The 25,282-nt window shown below is 41.4% G+C and overlaps 1 pseudogene across 1 annotated transcript; it reads left to right on the forward strand.

Annotated features, from left to right (window-relative positions):
* The first annotated feature begins 9,465 nt into the window (after positions 1–9,465).
* On the forward strand, positions 9,466–13,060 carry LOC100582441 (annotated as a pseudogene). The gene has a single exon (XR_004029323.1). The product of XR_004029323.1 is annotated as a plakophilin-2 pseudogene (transcript).
* Positions 13,061–25,282: the final 12,222 nt, after the last annotated feature.

Below are 25,282 nucleotides of genomic sequence, written 5' to 3' on the forward strand. Positions count from 1 at the left end.
TGGGTAACGGTACAAGCCTCCTATACTTTTGGACTTCAGTTTTCAAACTCTGATAATTACGTATGAGGTAAGTTCCCAAACAAGATCCAGCAATTGCACTGGCTTCCAGCACAACGCATTTTAGTTTCAACCATCACACTGGTCTTGGTCTACTAATGTGTGTGTGTTGCCTTTGCTTAGTTTTTAAGGTCTTCTGCACACAACTTTTAACTCCATTATGCACAGCATTTGCAAAAGCAGTGATAGCATTCGAAAAATTAGTGAAAAGAAGCATATGACTATGACAAGAATACAAATAAAGATAATTTTTTAAGTAAAAGTGCTGAGAAAATGACAACCATCGTATATGAGAATGGGATCACATCTTGCTCAGTTTTCAAGGACTACCACACGTAACAGGTGAAGACCTCTGTGCCTAAAGTATGGACTATAATTAAGGAGAAAAGAAGGAAAAGTGGTTAGAGATATAAAAGTGTCTGAGCAGCACACAATAGTTTTAAAGGGAGTTTGGGAATGTGTGTAGACATTTCAGTTGTCTCCATAGAGAATAGTAATGGCATTTTTGTGGTAGCATTCAGTAAGTCTAAACCCTGCAGTAGATAAATCAGTCCAACTCAGTAAAGGATTGTCCCACCCAAAATACCAATATCACCACCTGCTGAGAAATTCAGGAGTATCAGCATCAATATGGGATGCTCAGAAGTCAAATGTTAATTTAGAAGTTGACTAGGAGTTTTTTGAGAACTTAAAGGTGAAGCATGGTGAACGTTGCTTACAAAATTTAATTAAGAGCCATGAAAGGTTTCAAAGTTTCAAAGCCAATTTGAATTTACTGAACATTAAAGTGAGGGTCAAGCCAGCAAATGAAAACACCACAATGATTAAAGAGTTTCCCATGACACTGGCAGAAGTAACTAAGAAAGGGGCCCAATAAAATGCCTATCAGCAAGGAGGAGTGCGTGCATGGTATTAATGCTTCAGAGGATTAACTGACATCCTTATTTGATGGAAAACCTTACAAAGACTATAAGCATAGTCTCACCTAAGCCACCTCAGATTTGGAATTAAAAAGGATTGATGGACAACCTTCAGACCTTAACTAGTTTATATATTGGAGAGCTTCTCTTAAATTGGAGAGAAAGCAAGAATGTTATCCACTTCATGTGTCCTCAAGTAACGGTGTTGAGGTGGAATCTCAGGCACTGGTCCATAAGAGAAGGAGACATTTCAAATGGTAGGAAGGAGAAACTGGATATTCTTGGGACCCTAAAATTATCCAAGGAAATCCAACCCTAAAATTATCCAAGGACATAGGGGATAATTTTAGGGTTTCAAGAATATCCAATGTACCCGTAGAGGGATCCTCTAGGACCACACCCTAGAGAATATACAGTGGGTTTCAACCTTACCACAAAAATAGTTTTAAATTATTTTCTTCAGAATAAATAGGGATCACTCTGAGGGGAAATTCCTTCAGTAAAGTCATCTTTTGGCTGCCTGGAAGCACCTAGCACAGAGCATGGTGGCATGTAATTTATATAATATATATATTGGATGAACTTAATTGGAAAGGATACACTGATTGTAGATTTCAAGAAATTTAGAAGGAGGCTAGGCTCAGTGGCTCACGCCTATAATCCCAGCACTTTGGGAGGCCAAGGCGGGCAGATCACCTGAAAACAGGAGTTCAAGACCAGCTTGGCCAACATGGGGAAACCTCATCTCTACTAAAAATACAAAAATTAGCCAGTTTTGGTGGCACACACCTGTAATCCCAGCTATGGAGGAGGCTGAGGCAGGAGAACCACTTGAACCTGAGAGGCAGAGGTTGCAGTGATCTGAGATTGCACCACTGCACTCTAGTCTGGGTGAAGGAGTGAGATTCTGCCAAAGAAAAAAAAAGGGAAGGAAGGAAGGAAGTGGGGAGGGAGGGGGAGGAGGAAGGAAAGAAGAAAGGAAGGAAGGAAGTGGGGGAGGGAGGGGGGAGGGAGGAAGCAAGGAAGGAAGGAAGGAAATAAATAAATTTAGAAGGAGAACTATGTAATGGGTAAGGAGGGCACCTTCTCATATGGAAGTGGAATTGTCAAATACTTAAAAATTTTTTAAAGGAAAGGGAGTATCCAGGACAATAATAATGATACGAAAGAAACAGCAAAGGGAGGGGCTGACAGATGGCATCAGCAGAATTTTAGGTAATCGAAACACATTGAGCACCTGCTATAAGTTTAAGTACATTGTGAAATTTTTTAATTGAAAAAGAAAAATAGGAATAAAAGCAATAATATGAAGCAAGAGAGAACACAGCAACGGAAAGAGCAGAGGTTAGAATATATTAATAATATCAATTGTCGTTTGTTGTTAAAAATGTTAATTTAGCCTATGCTATGACTTTAGCATCATACTAGGCGCTGGGATCTCTGTAAGGAGAAAAAAAAAGTGGGGGTGGGGCAGCAGATGATCCCAGTGGAAAACCATGAGACCCAGATCTTAAGAACAGATTTGTAGAAAGCTGATTATATTTATTTTCTGTATAAAATGGTATTTTAGAGAGAATTATAAGGGGGTGGGAGGGAAAGGAGGCCTAGGAGAACATTTTGCACATACGAATCTTGGGGAAAATGAAAATGATACTGGAAACTCTGGAGAATAGAGAAGGGATGGTTGTTCAAAGAAAATATATAAAGAATATCTATAAGCAGGAATACATATTCCTGTATTTATTTTTGGATACAAGAAATAAGGTCATGTGGGCTATCATATTTTTCCAATTTGTCTAGTATCCAACAATCGTACATCAAGTAAAGACTCAAGAAAGCTAATATATGAAGACATCCAAAAGAAAGATGTTGGAAACAGATTACTGAGAAAAATTTAGACTTGTATGCAGTCTAATAATAAGCAGACCGGTAACCTCAAGTGTTTCCAGTTCGCAAACACCCAATAAGAGATTGGCAAATGAATAAATCAGTTGCTCAGTTAAGAAATCAAGCCTGAGCTGGAAGTTGGATAACAAAGGACAACAATTTGGCAATCTAGCAAAAGTATTTAGGTAAGTTAGTAAGAAAGATGCTAATGAAATATGCATTCAGAGGTGTGAAGTAGTCACATGAAAAAGCTGAGGCTGCAAGCTGAACATTTAGCCATCCTTTCTTCTTGTACTTTGGAGGGTGGGAGAAGTGTTTTATAGAGAACAACAATAATACTCAAAATGTAAATTGTTTTGACAAATACTATAAAAATGTTGAGGCAGCATGCAGGTTTTTACCTGATAGCTTTACCTGATTCCTTCTCATTTATTACTTTTTTACTAATAAAAACTAAGACCTGACTTCCCATTCGAATCGCACACACACACACACACACACACATACACACACACACAGAAGCAAAAACAGTATCCTCAACCTCAGTAAGGAAAGCAAAGATCAGTTTGATACAGGCAAGTGTCATCGGCTAAATGGTTAGGAGAGTGCAATTAGGAATGTAATATCGAAGCATAATATCAGATGTACTATGTACACATTATTCTATGTATGATTGTTGGATGCTATACAAACTGTAATAGGAGAATATGAGATAACAGCCTCAATAATCATGCTGAAGATAAATCATAATCAGAGTCTCCAAAATGTTTTCTATATTGAAAAGATCTTGCCATAGAATGCCTGCTCTGCCCACAAACTTCTTCTAAATGGATAATCAGGTACAGCTTCCATGAGAAAAGCAACCTTAGGTGGTTTCTTAAGCACAAAGCACCATGTAGCACTATGTGACACCTCCTGCCCCCACCCTTATTCTCTGCCTGCAGATGATTGGTTGCGGGGAGTTGAGCACCTGGCCCAAGGATGGCCATGTGCTATGACTTGGTCTGATACAAAAGGCTTCCCCCAAACACAAGGTGATTCGTTGAGATGGTGACATTCTTACTCTCTCAAGAATTTGAACTAAAAATATACAAAGGACATACCACTATCAATGGATCAGAAGGAGAAAGATAAGCAAACAGAGGCTGAATAAAACCCCAGCTTACTCACATTCAACGCACAGGACAAGAATGAACTCAGTTAATTCCTGCTGCTGAGAAACTAACAATTTCGCTTATCCCCTAGAGATGCCTCTTCCAACACCAAACAGCCTTCCAGGTCCCAAACTATTCCCAGATCCTTGAGGTTTAGCTGTAAGAGTAGTCCAGAGATTCCTTTTACTCTTATTGCAACAGGTACCGTTACAATAAACCAGAACAATAAGTGCAATTGGGCCAGATTCAAGTCATGATTTTCATTTCTATTGACTTTTCCATTGTGGAAATGTACAGAGTTTCTGTTACTGCCTGATATACTTCAGTTCCCTCCATGAAATTAATTCCTCCATTTACTTTTTACTACCTGTATTTCAATTCTATTTATTATTATTTGTTGTTGTTGCCTTCCTTTTTTTGTTGTTTTTGCTTTGGTTCCTAGGATGAAGTGATGTAAGGAACAACTGACTTTTCCTAAGTTTTGGCCTTGAGAGTGAGAAAGAGTAGTGAAGGAAGGATGGGAGGGGTAGTGGGCAGAGAGATGAAAGTACTTACAGGATCTGAACAACGTTTGTGGACCAGGCTTCACCAGCCCCATTAGCATCCTCTCTGGGTTTTTCAAGGGATTTGGAGAGCACAGTCATGATATTAACCACCACCATGTGCTCAGCCAGGCTTAGCCCAGTCACAGCCATCCTAGGGGACAGAATCACCTCCTCTTATCTTATAAATAGATGTTAGATGCTATAGATCTATATGTTACAGATCTGAGTATACTCCAGCAAATAAAACGGACATATTTCTAGTTAGGGAAGTCTTTTCTGAAAAGAAATAACCAAGAAAAATTACTAAAATCCAGTGGAGGGAGGAGAGGATTCAGTCTACTAGAGAATAATTTGAAGATAAAGTTCAATCAACAAACATTTGTTAACTCTGTGTGTAAAGCTTTGCAACACATTGTGTTGTCAATAGGCATAGCCCCAGCCCTTAAGGAACATATGGTCTATTGGAAGAGAAAGCTGAGTAAATAAGTGATTGCAATAGAGTGAGACACATTTTATAATAGAGATATGTACAATGCATTATGTGAGCACAGAAGCCTAAATAAAAATTTCTGTGAGACATAGGAAAAAGGAGCCTGGAATAATCACATTTTAAGCTGGAACATGATATGAGTTTGCTAGGCTGACAATTTATTCAAATAAACAGCATGAACAAAGGCATGTAGATGCTGAGATATAAATGGTGTTCAGGGAATGAAAAGTGGCCTGTGGTGGCCAGAGTACAGGGTAAAAAGAGGAATGGCAGGAGAAGAGGCTGGCAGGGAGGAGTGTCCATGAAGGGCCTCAAATGCCTTGCTAAGGACAATAGATCTTATCCCTCAGACAGCAGAAAGTCACCCAAGGTTTTTTAACCAAAGGAGAACAAGATCAGGCCTGCAGTTTTGAAAGCATTCTTGAATGAAAGACAAAAGATGGAAGAATGAAGACCAGGTAAACGGGTGTTGCAAAAAGCCAATGAGAAATAAGGGGGAGTCTATATTAAAGAAGAAGAAGAAAGTGAGGGGAGGGGGAAGGTGGGGAGATGCTAGAGAGATTTCAGAAATAAAACTGAAGGATGAAAGACAAGTAGATTTAACTAGAAGATAAACTCTTTACATTGAAAGAGAGCAAAGTTTCAGATTGCAAAAAGGACCATGTAGTAATTTCAGAAGCAGAACGTAAATCTCACAATTTGATAATACAGTAGAACAGAGCAAGTCACTATTGCCAAATGGATGAATTCTTTTTCTACTTTGCAGATTGTCCATCCTTGCTTAATCATAGTCAACTGGGCAGAAAATCTTTCTGTGAAATAACAACATAATCAGAGGTGTTAATTACATACCTCATTTTCTCCACTGTTAGCACTACTCTTTCATTGAGTCTTTCTAAACACATTGGTTACTTAACAACATGGTTAAACAAACATCCCTCACACCAGCAGATATCCATTCATTTATCGTTCGACAAGCATTTACTGAGCACCTACTATGTGCCAGGAATTATGCTAGGTCCTAGATATCTAGTGGTGAACTAGACAATTGAGATTCCTTCCCCGACTGAGATTTCACTGTAATGAAAGTGAGAAACAATTTAAGTAGCATTTTCAATACAGTGTGTTAAAGTGCAGTAAAGGGAAGTATTTCCTTTATGGTCTAGAGTAGTACCTGAGAGGGTGTATTTCTAAAAATCCCCAGGTAATGTTGATGTTTCTAGTCTAGGGACCACACGCTGAATGGCATAGATTCCCATAACCCAGTGTTAGTCATTCTCGCTCAAAGTCATTTGAAGAGAAATTGGCAGGAGAATGAAATCTGCATTTCCTGCATATCATGATTTCAGCAATAGCAATTAAGAACAGAGAAAGAATGAACAAGCAAATACAGGCATACTTGCAGGACTCTGATGGAACTACAGCAGAAAATCCAACTGACCTTTGAGCAAGTTGGTTCAGAAAGACAATGGAGATGAGTGTCCACACTTAGAACCTCAAGCAGACATGTAGAACCAGAGCCATGAAGGTAGAAAACGAGGTCCAGGACAGAGTTCTCATTGCATCACGCATTTTGCCCATAGCCCAGTGCAGAGGGATTAGCATTTAATACCTGACCCAAAATTAAGTTATAATAATACTGTTTAAATAATTTGCTATGTGCATTTATGCTTCAAATTAAATATTTTATAAATGTCTTTCATCCTATGGGTTCATATGTTTTCAACTCATTCTTTTGTTGTCCTAATAAAATTTCTGGATCTTAAACACCCTTTTCAGGCAAGATTAAAGAGAGTACATGAGCTAGGAGAATTTAGCTGACTGGGATCCTGAGACAATCTACCTTGTCTTTTAAAGCAATTAAAAGGCCAAGAGAACCGGAAAGGAAATGGGAAAGAGAGGAATCTGCTCCTGTTTATTTAGTTATCCTCTGTCACACCTGAATTACAGGATACTGCAAATCCAGAGTCCTAACAGCTGCAACAGCAAGACACAAAAACATAAAACAAGCAATAAAGAAACATCAATAAAAGACCCTTTCCCAACAAAATGTTCTTTACTTTGCATTTAATACAATATAATCTAAAATGTGTGCTTAAATTTCAGGATGTGGGTCTATACCATTAACACAACATATTTAAATGTGCACCTAAGTCAGAATCTGAAAAATGGCTCACTAGCTTCCAGAGTTCCACCTGACTATATTCTGTGAGCTTTATGCCTTGTTGCCCTTCAGGAAGCTAGAATTCTCAGGCCTGTGTGTATTGATAAAAGCCTCAATACAGAGAGTCATCCCAGGTGAGGAGCCACATCACACCTCCTCATTTTGAGGATGGGCCCTACACTATCAAGAAAAGCCAGGAATCATAGTTTTGCTTTCCTTGGCTCTTGTTATATTGACAATCAAAAACTACCTTACAAGGTTATTTCTGAAGTTCAACCCTTAACACTGTTATACTCTTTGGGCCTTTCCTACACTTGTTCTTGCTTGCATTCAGCCAGGACTGGATGCCAGTAAAGGAATTAAGTAGGTGAAATTTGTTTTCTGTGCTCCTTACTCTTCTGATAACCGTCAGACACCAGGGTCCTCCTGTTGCTCCCAGCTGCCCACAGACCTCTGTAGCACCTACCCTGGACCAATAGCCCATGCTCAGAAAACATTTTCTTCCTTTGGAAACAGCTCTGACAACAGCTTAGGAAATTTCCCCCCATCCCCATTTCATATGGCTCCAAGGAGGCTTTCCATCACAGAATGCCACTCCCAGCAAGGAGTGGGCACGGGACCAAGGTCTGGTCAATCCGGGTCCTTTCCTGGGATTATGGATGGTGCCTAAGAATTATTAAAATGGGAGCCCAGAGCTGCCAGTGGCCATATTCTCTATTTGAAGGCACCAAAGCTGAGACCAACACAGAGACAGAAGATAAAATCAGAGTTGGAGATACAGAGGAAGCCATAGCATTTTTGCTAATGAGAAATCAGAACAGTTAATTCCACCACTAACTCTTATGATTCTTGAAAATATATGCAATAATGATCATAGTTTACTAGGTTACTTCTCTCAAGTTATTTGAAATTAACTTGAGACTTACTCTGGTAGACTGAAAAGAATACTGAATATGCTGTAAGACAACCTATGTTTAAATTTCAATTCCAAAATTATTAGCTGAATGGTATCAGGAAAGTTTCTTCATCTATAAAATACGGGTAAAAATACTTCCCAATTGTTGTGAGAGTTAAATAATATAATACTCAAAAAGTGCTTTCGTTAACTATAAAGCCAAAGAGTAAAATAGAAAGACAGAAAAAGAGATTGAAGGGGATGGGAATTAAAGTCAGAAAATCTGTAAAATTGCGTAAGATAATGCAATGATATTAAAAGGATTCTAATTTGATAAATAATGCTAAGAAGTCAGACATTTGATGTCTATCCGGAAACTGCCCAGCACTTTTAATCCAAGTTCTGATTTGATCTCAGAGCCCTCCAGTGTTTGATACACGATGCATCTAAATCCTCTTGTTTTCAGTGGTGTTCCCAGAAAAACAAATAAAAAATTATTGTCATATTATACTGAAACTAGACCTTGGAGAGTGTATATTCAATTCCCATATTTATGAGATGAGGAAACAGAGGCACCAAGGGGCTATACATACAAACAGTATTTCAGAAGCCAAAATCATACTATTTATTTTGAAATTTCATCCTTTATATTTTTCCTGACTGTCAAAATTCAGCAATTACCATTTTGATATAAATAAGATCCACTCTTATTTAAAATGTATAATTAAGGTGTATCTATACTGATTGGGACCAAATTATCACTCAGTAATGTAAACATGATGCTTTAAATATACATTTACATCTTGGAATTATTTTAGAACAGATGCTTTGGCAATTAAAATGCAAGTATTTTTTAATCAAAGCATGTACTTATGACAATTCCTTGATGCCCTCTACTGGCCATAACATTATCATCCAGTGTACAATATGAATTCTTTCTGCATGACCTTCTAATCTGCTTCATAATACGCCTGAACGCTAGGAAGGCTGACTTGGGGAATAAAATAAGTAAATAAAGGGCTACACAAAATACTAAAATGCATCAAAAACATTAAGCCAATAATATAAACCCAAAACAAATCATTACTGGGTAAATTTTCAAATCATTACTGGGTAAACCAGTTTCACTTAATATTTAATTTACGAAATATAATAATTATTAAGTGAATTTTGTTTTTATTTTTAAATTTTCCGATTGCATCAGACTCTATAAGAATGGTCTGGCCCCCTCCTCAGGGAAGGCCCACGAGGCCGAGCTCCCCCTGGCCCGGGCCTCTCACCGGCGCGGGGGGCGGGCCAGGGGGGGCCGGGGGGGAGGCCAGGGGCGGGGCCGGACCCGAGCGGGGCGGGGCTCGCGCCAGCGTCCCCAGCTCCGCGGCGGTTTCGCCCGCGAGTCCAGAGGCAGGCGAGAGGCTCGGTCACCCCCACCGGCCCCATGGCAGCCCCCGGCGCCCCAGCTGAGTACGGCTACATCCGGACCGTCCTGGGCCAGCAGATCCTGGGACAACTGGACAGCTCCAGCCTGGCGCTGCCCTCCGAGGCCAAGCTGAAGCTGGCGGGGAGCAGCGGCCGCGGCGGCCAGACCGTCAAGAGCCTGCGGATCCAGGAGCAGGTGCAGCAGACCCTCGCCCGGAAGGGCCGCAGCTCCGTGGGCAACGGAAATCTTCACCGAACCAGCAGTGTTCCTGAGTATGTCTACAACCTACACTTGGTTGAAAATGATTTTGTTGGAGGCCGTTCCCCTGTTCCTAAAACCTATGACATGCTACAGGCTGGCACATCTGCCACTTATGAAGGTCGCTGGGGAAGAGGAACAGCACAGTACAGCTCCCAGAAGTCCGTGGAAGAAAGGTCTTTGAAGCATCCTCTGAGGAGACTGGAGATTTCTCCTGACAGCAGCCCGGAGAGGGCTCACTACACACACAGCGATTACCAACACAGCCAGAGAAGCCAGGCTGGGCACACCCTGCGCCACCAAGAAAGCAGGCGGGCTGCCCTCCTAGTGCCACCGAGATATGCTCGTTCCGAGATCGTGGGGGTCAGCCGTGCTGGCACCACAAGCAGGCAGCGCCACTTTGACACATACCACAGACAGTACCAGCATGGCTCTGCTAGCGACACCGTTTTTGACAGCATCCCTGCCAACCCGGCCCTGCTCACGTACCCCAGGCCAGGGACCAGCCGCAGCATGGGCAACCTCTTGGAGAAAGAGAACTACCTGACGGCAGGGCTCACCGTCGGGCAGGTCAGGCCACTGGTGCCCCTGCAGCCTGTCACTCAGAACAGGGCTTCCAGGTCCTCCTGGCATCAGAGCTCCTTCCACAGCCCCCGCATGCTGAGGGAAGCTGGGCCCAGTGTCGCCGTGGATTCCAGTGGGAGGAGAGCGCACTTGACCGTCGGCCAGGCGGCGGCAGGGGGAAGTGGGAATCTGCTCACCGAGAGAAGCACTTTCACTGACTCCCAGCTGGGGAATGCAGACATGGAGATGACTCTGGAGCGAGCAGTGAGTATGCTCGAGGCAGACCACATGCCGCCGTCCAGGATTTCTGCTGCAGCCACTTTCATACAGCACGAGTGCTTCCAGAAATCTGAAGCTCGGAAGAGGATTAACCAGCTTCGTGGCATCCCCAAGCTTCTGCAGCTCCTAAAAGTTCAGAATGAAGACGTTCAGCGAGCTGTGTGTGGGGCCTTGAGAAACTTACTGTTTGAAGACAATGACAACAAATTGGAAGTGGCTGAACTAAATGGGGACCTCGGCTGCTCCAGGTGCTGAAGCAAACCAGAGACTTGGGGACTAAAAAACAAATAACAGGTTTGCTGTGGAATTTGTCGTCTAATGACAAACTAAAGAATCTCATGATAACAGAAGCATTGCTTACACTGACAGAGAATATCATCATCCCCTTTTCTGGGTGGTCTGAAGGAGACTACCCAAAAGCAAATGGTTTGCTCGATTTTGACATATTCTACAACGTCACTGGATGCCTAAGAAACATGAGTTCTGCTGGCCCTGATGGAAGAAAAGCAATGAGAAGATGTGACGGACTCATTGACTCACTGGTCCATTATGTCAGAGGAACCATTGCAGATTACCAGCCAGGTGACAAGGCCACGGAGAATTGTGTGTGCATTCTTCATAACCTCTCCTACCAGCTGGAGGCAGAGCTCCCGGAGAGATATTCCCAGAATATCTATATTCAAAACCGGAATATCCAGACTGACAACAACAAAAGTATTGGATGTTTTGGCAGTCGAAGCAGGAAAGTAAAAGAGCAATACCAGGACATGCCGATGCCAGAGGAAAAGAGCAACCCCAAGGGCGTGGAGTGGCTGTGGCACTCCATCGTCATAAGGATGTATCTGTGCTTGATCGCCAAGAGTGTCCGTAACTACACACAGGAAGCATCCTTAGGAGCTCTGCAGAACCTCACGGCCGGAAGTGGACCAATGCCGACATCAGTGGCTCAGACAGTTGTCCAGAAGGAAAATGGCCTGCAGCACACCCGAAAGATGCTGCATGTCAGTGACCCAAGTGTGAAAAAGACAGCCATCTCGCTGCTGAGGAATCTGTCCCAGAATCTTTCTCTGCAGAATGAAATTGCCATAGAAACTCTCCCTGATTTGGTTTCCATCATTCCTGACACAGTCCCAAGTACTGACCTTCTCATTGAAACTACAGCCTCTGCCTGTTACACATTGAACAATGTAATCCAAAACAGTTACCAGAATGCACGGGACCTTCTAAACACAGGGGGCATCCAGAAAATTATGGCCATTAGTGCAGGCGATGCCTCTGTCTCCAACAAAGCAAGTAAAGCTGCTTCCGTCCTCCTGTATTATCTGTGGGCACACACGGAACTGCATCATGCCTGCAAGAAGGCTCAGTTTAAGAAGACAAATTTTGTCAACAGCCAGACTGCCAAAGCCTACCACTCCCTTAAAGACTGAGGAAAATGACAAAGTATTCTCAGCTGCAAAAATCCCCAAAGGAAAACACCTATTTTTCTACTACCCAGCCCAAGAAACCTCAAAAGCGTGCCTTGTTTCTATCTTTTTCTATTTCCATGGTCCCCTGAATCCAGAAAACAAATAGAACATAATTGTATGAGTCTTCCAGAAGACTTTTGCAAGTTTGCCACCAGTAGATACTGGCCACAGGCACTACAAATAGTGGTCTTTGTTATTAGGGCTTATGGTGCATGGCCTCCTGGAACCAAAATGTGAGTTCATGTGGAAGGGACATTAATCCAATAAATAAGGAAAGAAGCTGTTGCATTACTGGGATTTAAAAGTTTGATTTACATTTATATTCCTTTTCCAATTCCCATGTTTTGTCACTCCTGTGCACATTGCTTTGCCATTGGGCCACCAGTGTATTGTTCTGCAGTGTTGAAACAGAATGGAAATGACAAGAAATATCTGCAGTTATCCAGGAGAAAGTATAATGGCAAAATTATTGGTTTCTTTCTTTACTTTGTGCTTGTTTTTATCCCCTCAGGTTTTTTTTCTCTGATTTTTAAATAAACTTAAGAAATTAAAAAAAAAAAAAAAGAATGGTCTATTGAGAAGTGCAGGCAACACAAAAATATGAGTAAATGCCCTAACCAGTCAGATAACTTTAAGACCCAAGTGAACTTAACTAAAATACATTCCTAGTTCCCATACAATTTTATACACACATGTACTCATGCACACACACTGAACACCCTGCATGGCATAAATATCATACTTTTGACCCAAAGAAAAATCACAACCCCTACAATAAACCAAATTATGGTTAGCCTAATGCTATAACCAATTAAATCCCTGATAGCCCTCCATGACTGACTCCCACTACCAACAACACATCATCTCTGGAGCCCCTGTGTTTCCCAGCCTCTCATAGACAAGTTTATCAAAACATTCCCCATATGAAGACCCACCAGGCCCTACTTTCCAAACAACCACTTTTGAGACCCACCATCTACTCATGTTGAACACCCTAAAGGGTGTCTGTGTTGATTCCTGAGCCATCTTTGCTGCCAGTCAGATCTGAGACCTTATGCTCCCTATATCCACCTCTTCCTACCCCTGAGGACCGCGGATCCTAGTCCCAGAGTTCTCTTTTGATTTCTGCACCCTCCACCCTTTTTCTACCTGTCCCTCACATCCCAGCCCAATGGCTGTATTCATTTCTAGGGCTACCATAACAAAATGCCATGGTCTGGTGGCTTAAATGATGGAAATGTATTTCCTCACAATCCTGGAGACCAGAAGTTCAAGATCAGGATGTCAGCAGGTTTGGTTCCTCCCAAGGCCTCTCTCCTTGGCTTACAGATGGCTTCTGTCTCACTGCATCTTCATATGGTCTTTCCTCTGTGCACACACAACTCTGGTCTCCGTGTGTGTCCAAATTTCCTCTTCCTGTAGGGACACCAGTCAGATCAGATAGGGCCCACCCTACCAGCCTCATTTAATTTAATCACCTCTTTAAAGGCCTTTTCTCCAAATTCAGTCACTTTCTGAGGTGTGAGGCCTTATGGTTTTAACACATGAATTTGGAGATGCGGGGGCCACAACGTAGCTCATAATACCAATGGACACCTAATAGCAGGCCTCATGGTGTAGAACCTCGTGTCCATGTGGTAAGCGTGGAGCCCCTTCCCCACTGCCCTGCCCATAGAGTGAGTGCCTCCTATCTGGGATGAAAGCTGAGGTTGGTTGGTTGGTTGGTTGGTTGGTTGGTTGGTTGGTTGGTTTTAGAGACAAGGTCTCGCTCTGTTACCCATGCTGGAGTGCAGTGGCATGATCATAGCTTACTGTAGTCTCAAACACCTAGACTCAGGTGATCTTCCCACCTCAGCCCCCTGTGTAGCTGGGACTACAGGCACACACCACCTCACCTGGCTAATTTTTTTTTTCTAGAGACAAAGTCTCACTATATTGCTCAGACTGCTCCAAATTCCTGGCATCAAACGATCCTCCCGTCTTAGGCTCCCAACGTGCCAGAATTACAGGCATGAGCCACCATGCCTGGCTGAAAGCTGACGTTCTGATTGTTGCTTGGCTGTATTCAAAGTTTCTCCATCCCCGAATGCAGAATCTTTTCAGCCTGGAAAATGTCCCCACAGTTAATGTTGACCATTAAATATATCCATTCCTCTGGTCTACTGGATGTGTCTCAGGCTGAATCACAGGTTCATCTACCTCACCTACACCATGTTGACAAAATATTACCACTAATTATAATAATGGTGTTAAAACCTTTACTGAGTTCTAACCACGTCCCAGACACTTTGACAAGCACTTCTCATGCATAATCCTCACTATAATCCTGTAACTTTTATGCATAATAGATGATCAATAATTGTATGAAGAAATTAATGAATGAATGCTATCATTGTGCTTATTTTATAGTTGAGGATATATAGACTCATAGAAACTAAGTAGCCTGTTCATGGTCCTGTAGCCAGTAAATGGCAGAGCTGGTTCTCTTCACCATGCCTCATGCACTGCCATGCCTTGTGCACATCCCCAGAGTTGCAGCAGCCAAGCCATCTGGTGCCTTGTCTCCTTAGGACTCAATCTTGAATATTAGCTCATGCTTCAAAGATACGGGACAAGTAAAAATTGTTCTATGACATTCAAAATCAAAACTCAAGTGCTAGACAGGCACACTTACATAGACTGGGTAAGAGACATATTTAAGATTGAAAGTGTTTTATTGCTTTGGCAGTTTTAAAACATAGCTCTAAACTATATGATACTACTGCCATCTTGAGGTGAGAGCTATGTCTCTTTTCTTTGAATCTAGATGAGTTTATGATTGACTAGACCAATAAAATAAAACAAAATTATACTTCGACATCGGAGGCTAGGTCAGAAAAGACCATCAATTTTCTATCTGGTCTTTGAATGCTTGCTCTGGAAGAAGCCACCACCGTGTAAGTTGACCTACCCTGAGACCACCATCCTGGAGAGCCCAGGTGTAAATGCTCTGATTGACAGTCCCAAGTGAGTTCCCAGCTGACAGCCAGCATCTACTTCCATGGGAATAATCCATCCTCTAAGCCAAAGTGAGCCTTCAGAGGACTGCAGACCTAACTGACATCTGAAAGCAAATGTGTGAGGCATCCTAAACAAAAACTGCCTACCCAAACTCTTCTTGATTGCTAACAATTTTGTGGGCAAATAAATGGTGGTTGTGAGCCAGTACATTTTGGAGTAATTTCTTACACAGCAATAGTAATCAGAGTATTCCCCCACCAAATATTTATTTTTCTTGTTACCCTAAGCTCCTGACTTTGTCCCAGTATCCTAAACACCGGAGAACCCTAACAATCATATCCAACTGTGCTTTGGATGTTTGTTAGATCAGTTTTCAACAAAGACACATAGAAAACAAAAAATTCATGAAACTGAAACAGAAGTACATAGACACATTTCTGAAAATTTAGGTTGATTGTTTTTACTTTTTAAAAAGCAATAAATATTGTTTTTTGGAATGAACACACGGAAAGCATAAATGGACTCAGGGCAAATGCACTCCAGAAAAACATGGAAGAGAGCCCTTATCCTCAGACCATTCTCATTTTTCAGACTATATGGATGATTTAAAGATGTCTTGATTGGCTGTCTCTGTATTTCCCTGATGCCAAATTCTGCTGTGGAGAATTCTCCTGAGCGACCTAGTCCCCTACACTTAATAGAGTACGCACCCAGGTATCCCAAAGCTCCTGTCCCTACTAGGGTGCTACCCACAAGGAGGACACAAGACTCTAACACTCATGAAAACAATCATCTCTATACCCTCTGTCTCAGGAAATTCAATGCCTGAAGGTTAGAATACATGCCACTTTTCCTCAAGGCAAAAGTCTCCACCCTTCATCCAGAAAAATCTATCCTCATTGACTTGAAAGTCCTCAGCCTTTGAAACTTAAAACCTCTCTTAGATTGTGCTTTACAGGTATTAGTGTTTTTGGAAATTTCTTCATTAATCTCTGGCCCACAGAGACAGATGCATATACACAACCCACAGTTGTTACTGTTTACTTCTTTCCTGATAGTATAGAAATTCCAAAGTTTAAAAATACAACTAGTCACCAGTAACAGTTAGCACACTCAGTGCTCAGATCTTGGTTCCTAACACCATCCTCCAATAAAAGGAACGGGGGTACCTTTAAGAAATGGCTGGTTCTAGGGCTGGGGCAGGGAATATATACAAAGAGTCTGAAGCATCTTGTAGTTCCAGAAAACAAAATGTGCCAAAAAAAACACAATGATAGGTGTATGTCAGTGGGATACTGGAGCTGCCAATGGCCAAACCTAGACCAGTTTAAGCAACAAAGAAAATAACATAGTATTGGATTATAGCCCAAAGTATAAAATAACTATCGTGAGTCCATAATTATATAAATAAATGATTAAATAAATAAATGGGGTAAATAGAAAAATCTCCCATCAAGTTATCCAAATAATGTAGATACTGCCCCTTCAAGAAGGCTCCTGCTTCTTTAGTGTGGGCTGTGAAAAATGACTTTCTTCCAAAAAGTACAATGCAGAAAGGGAGGAAATTTTGGCTTTTGTTGCCATTGCTTTTGGTGTTTTAGACATGAAGTCCTTGCCCATGCCTATATCCTGAATGGTATTGCCTAGGTTTTCTTCTAGGGTTTTTGTGGTTTTAGGTCTAACATGTAAGTCTTCAATCCATCTTGAATTAAATTTTGTGTAAGGTGTAAGGAAGGGATCCAGTTTCAGCTTTCTACATATGGCTAGCCAGCTTTCTACATATGGCTAGCCAGTTTTCCCAGCACCATTTATTAAATAGGGAATCCTTTCTCCATTTCTCGTTTTTGTCAGGTTTGTCAAAGATCAGATGGTTGTAGATGTGTGGTATTATTTCTGAGGGCTCTGTTCTGTTCCATTGTTTTGGTACCAGTACCATGCTGTATTGGTTACTGTAGCCTTGTAGTATAGTTTGAAGTCGGGTAGCATGATGCCTCCAACTTTGTTCTTTTGGCTGAGGATTGTCTTGGCAATGTGGGCTCTTTTTTGGTTGCATATGAACTTTAGAGTAGTTTTTTCCAATTCTGTGAAGAAAGTCATTGGTAGTTTGATGGGGACGGCATTGAATCTATAAACCACCTTGGGCAGTATGGCCATTTTCACAATATTGATTCTTCCTACCCATGAGAATGGAATGTTCTTCCATTTGTTTGTATCCTCTTTTATTTCATTGAGCAGTGGTTTGTAGTTCTCCTTGAAGAGGTCCTTCACATCCCTTGTAAGTTGGATTCCTAGGTATTTTATTCCCTTTGAAACAATTGTGAATGGGAATTCACTCATGATTTGGCTCTCCATTTGTCTGTTATTGGTGTATAAGAATGCTTGTGATTTTTGCACATTGATTTTGTACCCTGAGACTTTGCTGAAGTTGCTTATCAGCTTAAGGAGATTTTGGGCTGAGATGATGGAGTATTCTCAATATACAATCATGTCATCTGCAAACAGGGACAATTTGACTTCCACTTTTCCTAATTGAATACCCTTTATTTCTTTCTCCTGCCTGATTGCCCTGGCCAGACCTTCCAACACTATGTTGAATAGGAGTGGTGAGAGAGGGCATCCCTGTCTTGTGCCAGTTTTCAAAGGGAATGCTTCCAGTTTTTGCCCATTCAGTATGATATTGGCTGTGGGTTTGTCATAAATAGCTCATATTATTTATTGAGCGTTTTTAGCATGAAAGCTGTTGAATTTTGTCAAAGGCCTTTTCTGCATCTATTGAGATAATCATGTGGCTTTTGTCGTTGGTTCTGTTTATATGCCGGATTACGTTTATTGATTTGCGTATGTTGAACCAGCCTTGCATCCCAGGGATGAAGCCCACTTGATCATGTGGATAAGCTTTTTGGTGTGCTGCTGGATTCGGTTTGGCAGTCTCTTATTGAGGATTTTTGCATTGATGTTCATCAGCGATATTGGTCCAAAATTGTCTTTTTTTGTTGTGTCTCTGCCAGGCTTTGGTATCAGGATGATGCTGGCCTCATAAAATGAGTTAGGGAGGAACCCCTCTTTTTCTATTGATTGGAATAGTTTCAGAAGGAATGGTGCCAGCTCCTCCTTGTACCTCTGGTAGAATTTGGCTGTGAATCTGTCTGGTCCTGAACTTTTTTTGGTTGGTAGGCTATTAATTATTGCCACAATTGCAGAGCCTGTTATTGGTCTATTCAGGGATTCAACTTCTTCTTGGTTTAGTCTTGGGAGGGTGTATGTGTCCAGGAATTTGCCCATTTTTTCTAGATTTTCTAGTTTATTTGTGTAGTGATGTTTATAGTATTCTCTGATGGTAGTTTGTATTTCTGTGGGATTGATGGTGATATCCCCTTTATCATTTTTTATTGCACCTATTTGATTCTTCTCTCTTTTCTTCTTTATTAGTCTTGCTAGCAGTCTATCAATTTTGCTGATCTTTTCAAAAAACCAGCTTCTGGATTAATTGATTTTTTGAAGGGTTTCTTGTGTCTCTATCTCCTTCAGTTCTTCTCTGATCTTAGTTATTTCTTGCCTTCTGCTAGCTTTTGAATGTATTTGCTCTTGCTTCTCTAGTTCTTTTAATTGTGATGTTAGGGTGTCAATTTTAGATCTTTCCTGCTTTCTCTTGGGGCATTTAGTGCTATAAATTTCCCTCTACACACTGCTTTAAATGTGTCCCAGAGATTCTGGTATGTTGTGTCTTTGTTCTCATTGGTTTCAAAGAACATCTTTATTTCTGCCTTCATTTCGTTATGTACCCAGTAGTCATTCAGGAGCAGGTTGTTCAGTTTCCATATAGCTGAGTGGCTTTGAGTGAGTTTCTTGATCCTGAGTTCTAGTTTGAATGCACTGTCGTCTGAGAGAGTTTGTTATAATTTCTGACTTTTTACATTTGCTGAGGAATGCTTTACTTCCAACTATGTGGTCAGTTTTGGAATAAGTGTGATGTGGTGCTGTGAAGAATGTATATTCTGTTGATTTGGGGTGGAGAGTTCTGTAGATGTCTATTAGTTGTGCTTGGTGCAGAGCTGAGTTCCATTCCTGGATATCCTTGTTAACTTTCTGTCTCATTGATCTGTCTAATGTTGACAGTGGGGTGTTAAAGTCTCCCATTATTATGTGTGGGAGTCTAAGTCTCTTTGTAGATCTCTAAGGACTTGCTTTATGAATCTGGGTGCTCCTGTATTGGGTGCATATATATTTAAGATAGTTAGCTGTTCTTGCTGAATTGATCCCTTTACTATTATGTAATGGCTTTCTTTGTCTCTTTTGATCTTTGTTGTTTTAAAGTCTGTTTTATCAGAGACTAGGATTGCAACCCGTGCCATTTTTTGTTTTCCATTTGCTTGGTAGATCTTCCTCCATCCCTTTATTTTGAGCCTATGTGTGTCTCTGCATGTGAGATGGGTCTCCTGAATACCGCACACTGATGGGTCTTGACTCTTTATCCAATTTGCCAGTCTGTGTCTTTTAATTGGAGGATTTAGCCCATTTACATTTAAAGTTAATATCATTATGTGTGAATTTGATCCTGTCATTATGATGTTAGCTAGTTATTTTGCTCGTTAGTTGATGCAGTTTATTCCTAGCATCAATGCTCTTTACAATTTGTCATGTTTTTGCAGTGGCTGGTACCAGTTGTTCCTTTCCATGTTTAGTGCTTCCTTCAGGAGCTCTTTTAGGGCAGGCCTGGTGGTGACAAATCTCTCAGCATTCGCTTGTCTGTAAAGGATTTTATTTCTCCTTCACTTATGAAGCTTAGTTTCACTGGATATGAAATACTGGGTTGAAAATTCTTTTCTTTAAGAATGTTAAATATTGGCCCCCACTCTCTTCTGTCTTGTAGAGTTTCTGCTGAGAGATCCACTGTTAGTCTGATGGGCTTCCCTTTGTGGGTAACCCAACCTTTCTCTCTGGCTGCCCTTAACATTTTTTCCTTCATTTCAACTTTGGTGAATCTGACACATATGTGTCTTGGAGTTGCTCTTCTTGAGGAGTATCATTGTGGCGATTCTGTATTTCCTGAATTTGAATATTGGCCTGCCTTGCTAGGTTGGGGAAGTTCTCCTGGATAATATCCTGCAGAGTATTTTCCAACTTGGTTCCAATCTCCCCATCACTTTCAGTTACACCAATCAGACATAGATTTGGTCTTTTCACATAGTTCCATATTTCTTGGAAGCTTTGTTTGTTTCTTCATACTCTTTTTTCTCTAAACTTCTCTTCTACAATTCATTCATTTGATCTTCAATCACTGATACCCTTTCTTCCAGTTGATCGAATTGGCTACTGAAGCTTGTGCATTTGTCACATAGTTCTCGTGCCATGGTTTTCAGCTCCATTAGGTCATTTAAGGACTTCTCTACACTGGTTATTCTAGTTAGCCATTCATCTAATCTTTTTTCAAGGTTTTTAGCTTCTTTGCATTGGGTTCAAACTTCCTCCTTTAGCTCAGAGTAGTTTGATCATCTGAAGCCTTCTTCTCTCAACACGTCAAAGTCATTCTCCATCCAGCTTTGTTCCATTGCTGGTGAGGAGCTGCATTCCTTTGGAGATGGAGAGGTGCTCTGATTTTTAGAATTTTCAGTTTTCTGCTCTGTTCTTTCCCCATCTTTTGGTTTTATCTACCTTTGGTCTTTGATGATGGTGACGTACAGATGGGGTTTTGGTGTAGAGGTACTTTCTCTTTGTTAGTTTTCCTTGTAAAAGTCAGGACCCTCAGCTGCAGGTCTGTTGGAGTTTGCCGGAGGTCCCCTCCAGACCCTGTTTGCCTGGGTATCAGCAGCAGAGGCTGCAGAACAGCAAATATTGCTGAACAGCAAATGTTGCTGCCTGATCGTTCCTCTGGAAGCTTCATCTCAGAGGGGTACCCAGCCATGTGAGGTGTCAGTCTGCCCCTACTGGGGGGTGCCTCCCAGTTAGGGTACTTGGGATTCAGGGACCCACTTGAGGAGGCAGTCTGTCCATTCTCAGATCTCAAACACCCTGCTGGGAGAACCACTACTCTCTTCAAAGCTGTCAGACAGGGACATTTAAGTCTGCAGAGGTTTCTGCTACCTTTTATTCAGCTATGCCCTGCCCCCAGAGGTGGAGTCTACAGAGGCACGCAGGCATCCCTGAGCTGCGGTGGGCTCCACTCAGTTCAAGCTTCCCGGTTGCTTTGTTTACCTACTGAAGCCTCAGCAATGGCGGGCGCCCCTCCCCCAGCCTCGCTGCAGCCTTGCAGTTCGATCTCAGACTGCTGTACTAGCAATGAGTGAGGCTCCGTGGGCGTGGGACCCCCTCCCCCTGCCAAGTCAGGCATGATATAATCTCCTGGTGTGCCGTTTGCTAAGACCGTTGGAGAAGGGCAGTATTAGGGTGGGAGCAACCCGATTTTCCAGGTACCATCTGTCACCACTGCCCTTGGCTAGGAAAGGGAATTCCCTGACCCCTTGTGCTTCCCGGGTGAGGCAATGCCTCACCCTGCTTTGGGTCACACTCAGTGGGCTGCACCCACTGTCCTGTCCCCACTGTCCGACGAGCCCCAGGGAGATGAACCCGGTACCTCAGTTGGAAATGCAGAAATCACCCATCCTCTGCGTTGCTCACACTGGGAGCTGTAGACTGGAGCTATTCCTATTGGGCCATCTTGGAACTGCCCCCAAGTGCTGTACTATTGATGTGAACACTTTGCTAAGTTATACTCTCTAATATGTTTCCTGTAGTTTGTCATTTCATATGCATACCCTATAAAGAGCTCATATAATAAAATAGATGCCTAAGATAGCATTCAGTGTGTTTATTATCTGTGCTTAACTGTCTGCAGTATCTCACACTGCAATGCTCACAATTATAAAACATATTTTCCTGTTATGCTTTACTACCTTGATTGTAAGTTATTGATGACATATTTACATTTCATTTTTATTAATTCTATGAGATTTCTTTCCTCTTCGCAATTCCAATTATTCTTCTTACAATTGAATATTAAATGGGACATTTCCTAATCTAATCTAGTTTCAGCAGAAACTAACAGACAACAGGTATCTCTACATTTTAGAGAGGCGCCAAATATAGGACTGGCTAAAAAGCATCCAAAAAATCAAGATTACAACCCTTAGCACATCACCAGGATATAGGAGAGAAAGCTAAGAATGACTTAAAGTTATTGGTGAGTCCTTCAAACAGCATTGTCAGAGTGTCAGGCATTCCAACCCCAAACTCCACTCTGAGTTTAGTGGTAGTGCCTTCCCCTACCCCTAGCTCAAGGACAGGGCTTTCAGAGGAATGCTCAGAGAGAAAGGTGGTGTTTTCTAGGAGGATAAAAGGTGAACAATGAGGAAGGGAACCCCCAACTGAACATGTACTGAGCTGCAGGCTTATGGTACTCTGTCCTGGCACAGCCATGAGAGAAAGTTTAACCTGCATCCTCCAGAATTGGAGAGTAGGTACTGGGGCCTACCTTTTATCTAGAAATTCTTAAAATGAGATGCTGTCTGGAATGGCTTTAGGAGCCAGGAGATAAACCTGGGATGTGAGAAAGCTGCACTTGCACCCATCAGAGGAATAATGTTTCCAAAGGCCTGTGGTGAGTATGGCAGCAGGTAGTCAGGCTTGTGTGACCTCTAAGGGCCCTTACTCTAGAGGACTACCTGGAGAGATATGGTGAGCCCAGCAGAAAGAGACTGCCTAGTGTAGACTAGCAGGGACATCAGAAGCCATTAGCCAGGGAATGCATCACCAACTTCAGGGAAATGTTGAAGGCTTTGGTAAGGGAAAGGAAGCTGGTGTTTCTTAAAAGTCCATAAAATGCTCCATGAGAGAAAGAAACAGCATTTAGGCATCAGCCACACAGAGAGCACCAATTCCAGATTACAAGCTTACCAGCCAATGCAGAATTGCTTCTGCTAGCCATGATGAAAACCGATGTTGAAACTACAGCAACTATCCTACTAAAAGATATTTTTAACCTGAAAACAAAACATCTTAATGGGTTCTGTTTGAATTGATAGATTTTTTTTCTATGACAACAAGGTTAGAAACAGGTAGCATTTTGGAAGAAAGGGAGGGAGGAAGGAAAGAAATATTATTGTTATTATTGCACATCCTGTGGCAAAAAATAGTGTCTGGCAGACCAGCTTTAATTTTAGAGTCACACTAATTGATATTTAAGAGAATGCAAAACCTAAAAGAGTCCTAGAAAACCTAAGTCAAAATCGTATTGATTCTGCCTGGAAACCAACTATTATAAAAATGCACATTGCAACACAGGATTATTCAGGAGAAAGAGCTTGTTGGCATAGTGCTAAATAATGCTCAGCAACCAAATGACAATCTACTCACTACACAAATACATGTGTCAGTCCCTGCTATTGTGAAGACTTTGGTCACTCACAAACTTCAATTAGAGTTCATGAATCGATGCTCTGTATTAAGAAACACGACTACTCTTATCAGCACAACAGTGTAGATTTCTTTAGGAAATTGTCTCCCAAATTTCTCATCCATGACTACAATTTATAATACTCCTTGCCAAAGTATTGCCAAGAAACTCTTCCCTAAAATTTGAGAACGGCATGTACACCACAATGACAAAAGTCAAGATCTGAGACCTCATACTTTTAAAAGTAATTTTATTATAAATTTTAAAGTTATTATTAAAATTTTATCAGAAATTCTGAAGTAATTTTCTCAGCAATTTTATTAGAAAACCCTAGATACTTCCCATGCGTAGAACTTAGTTATAGACAACAAGGCAAATTAGGCAGCTCTAAGCTACAGCCCAAATGACCTAATATCTTTCATTTTGAAGGTTACTATCTGAATGAGTCTGCTCAGGTTGCCATTGCAAAATACCACAGACAGCCTGGCTTAAACTACAGAAATTTATTTTCTCATAGTTCTGGAGGCTAGAAGTTCAAGATCTAGGTAGTGGCAAATTCTGTTTCTGGTGAGGTCTCTCTTTCTGGCTTGTAGACGGCCACCTCCTAAGTCCTCACACAACCTTTCCTTTGTGCTTGGGTGGAGGGGGAGAGCTTTCTGGTGTCCCCTTCTTATAAGGACATCACTCCTGTTGGATTAGAGCCTCACGATTATAACCTCATTTAACCTTAATTACCTCCCTAAAATCCCCATCTCCTAAATGCAGTCACATTGGGGCTTAGGGCTTTGACTATGATTTGAAAGGATCATATTTTAGTCCATAATACTAACTTTTATAGAATAACAGAATGCTGATTAGTGTAAGAATGGCCAGAATAAAAATACAGAGCTTAATTCTCTTCTCTAGCTCTAAGTTCTTCTAAATTCTCTGAGTTCTAAGACACCTTTCTTCAAAATAATGTATCATTTATTCAGATGCCATTAGTTCGATATTGGTGTTATCCCAACTGGAGAATCTGAACCTTCCATCTGTACCATACACCCAAAAGGAATAATTGCCAAGCATTACCATGAGTGCAGTGGAATTTGAGTACCAAAAGGAAATAAATTTTGGCCAGGTATGGTGGCTCATGTCTGTAATCCCAGCACTTTGGGAGGCTGAGGTGGTCGGATTACCTGAGGTCAGGAGTTCAAGACCAGCCTGGCCAACATAGTGAAACCTCATCTCTACTAAAAATACAAAACAAAAACAAAAAAAAATTAGCTGAGCATGGTGGCAGACACCTGTAATCCCAGCTACTCGGGAGGCTGAGGCAGGAGAATTGCTTGAATCCAGGAGGCAGGGATTGCAGTGAGCTGAGATTACACCATTGCACTCCAGCCTGGGCAACAAGAGCGAGACTCCATCTCAAAAAAAAAAAAAAAAGAAAGAAAGAAAATAAATCAACTGCCACTAATGGTATATAAGTAATAAGCTGGTTTCCAATTATCCTGATCTGACCATAAGAGCAGCTTGGCAGGCTCTTCCTTCAGGCACCATTCATCTTTAACCAAATAACTGAACAAATAGTGTTCAGTCCTCAAATCTTAAAAAAAAAAAATTCTTTTTGAACATTTCTGGGTCCCTGATGTGCGCAAGTCAAACCCAAGTTTCTTTATAGAAATAAAGAGTAGAACAGAGGCTACTAGAGGTTGGGAAGGGTAGAGGGTAGGGACGGATAAAAAAAGATTTCTTAAAGGATACAAAATTACAGCTAGATAGGACCAATAAGTTTTAGTTTTCTATAGCACTGTA

The sequence above is a fragment of the Nomascus leucogenys genome, chromosome 3 (genome assembly GCF_006542625.1).
Source record: "Nomascus leucogenys isolate Asia chromosome 3, Asia_NLE_v1, whole genome shotgun sequence".
Classification (NCBI taxonomy): domain Eukaryota; kingdom Metazoa; phylum Chordata; class Mammalia; order Primates; family Hylobatidae; genus Nomascus; species Nomascus leucogenys.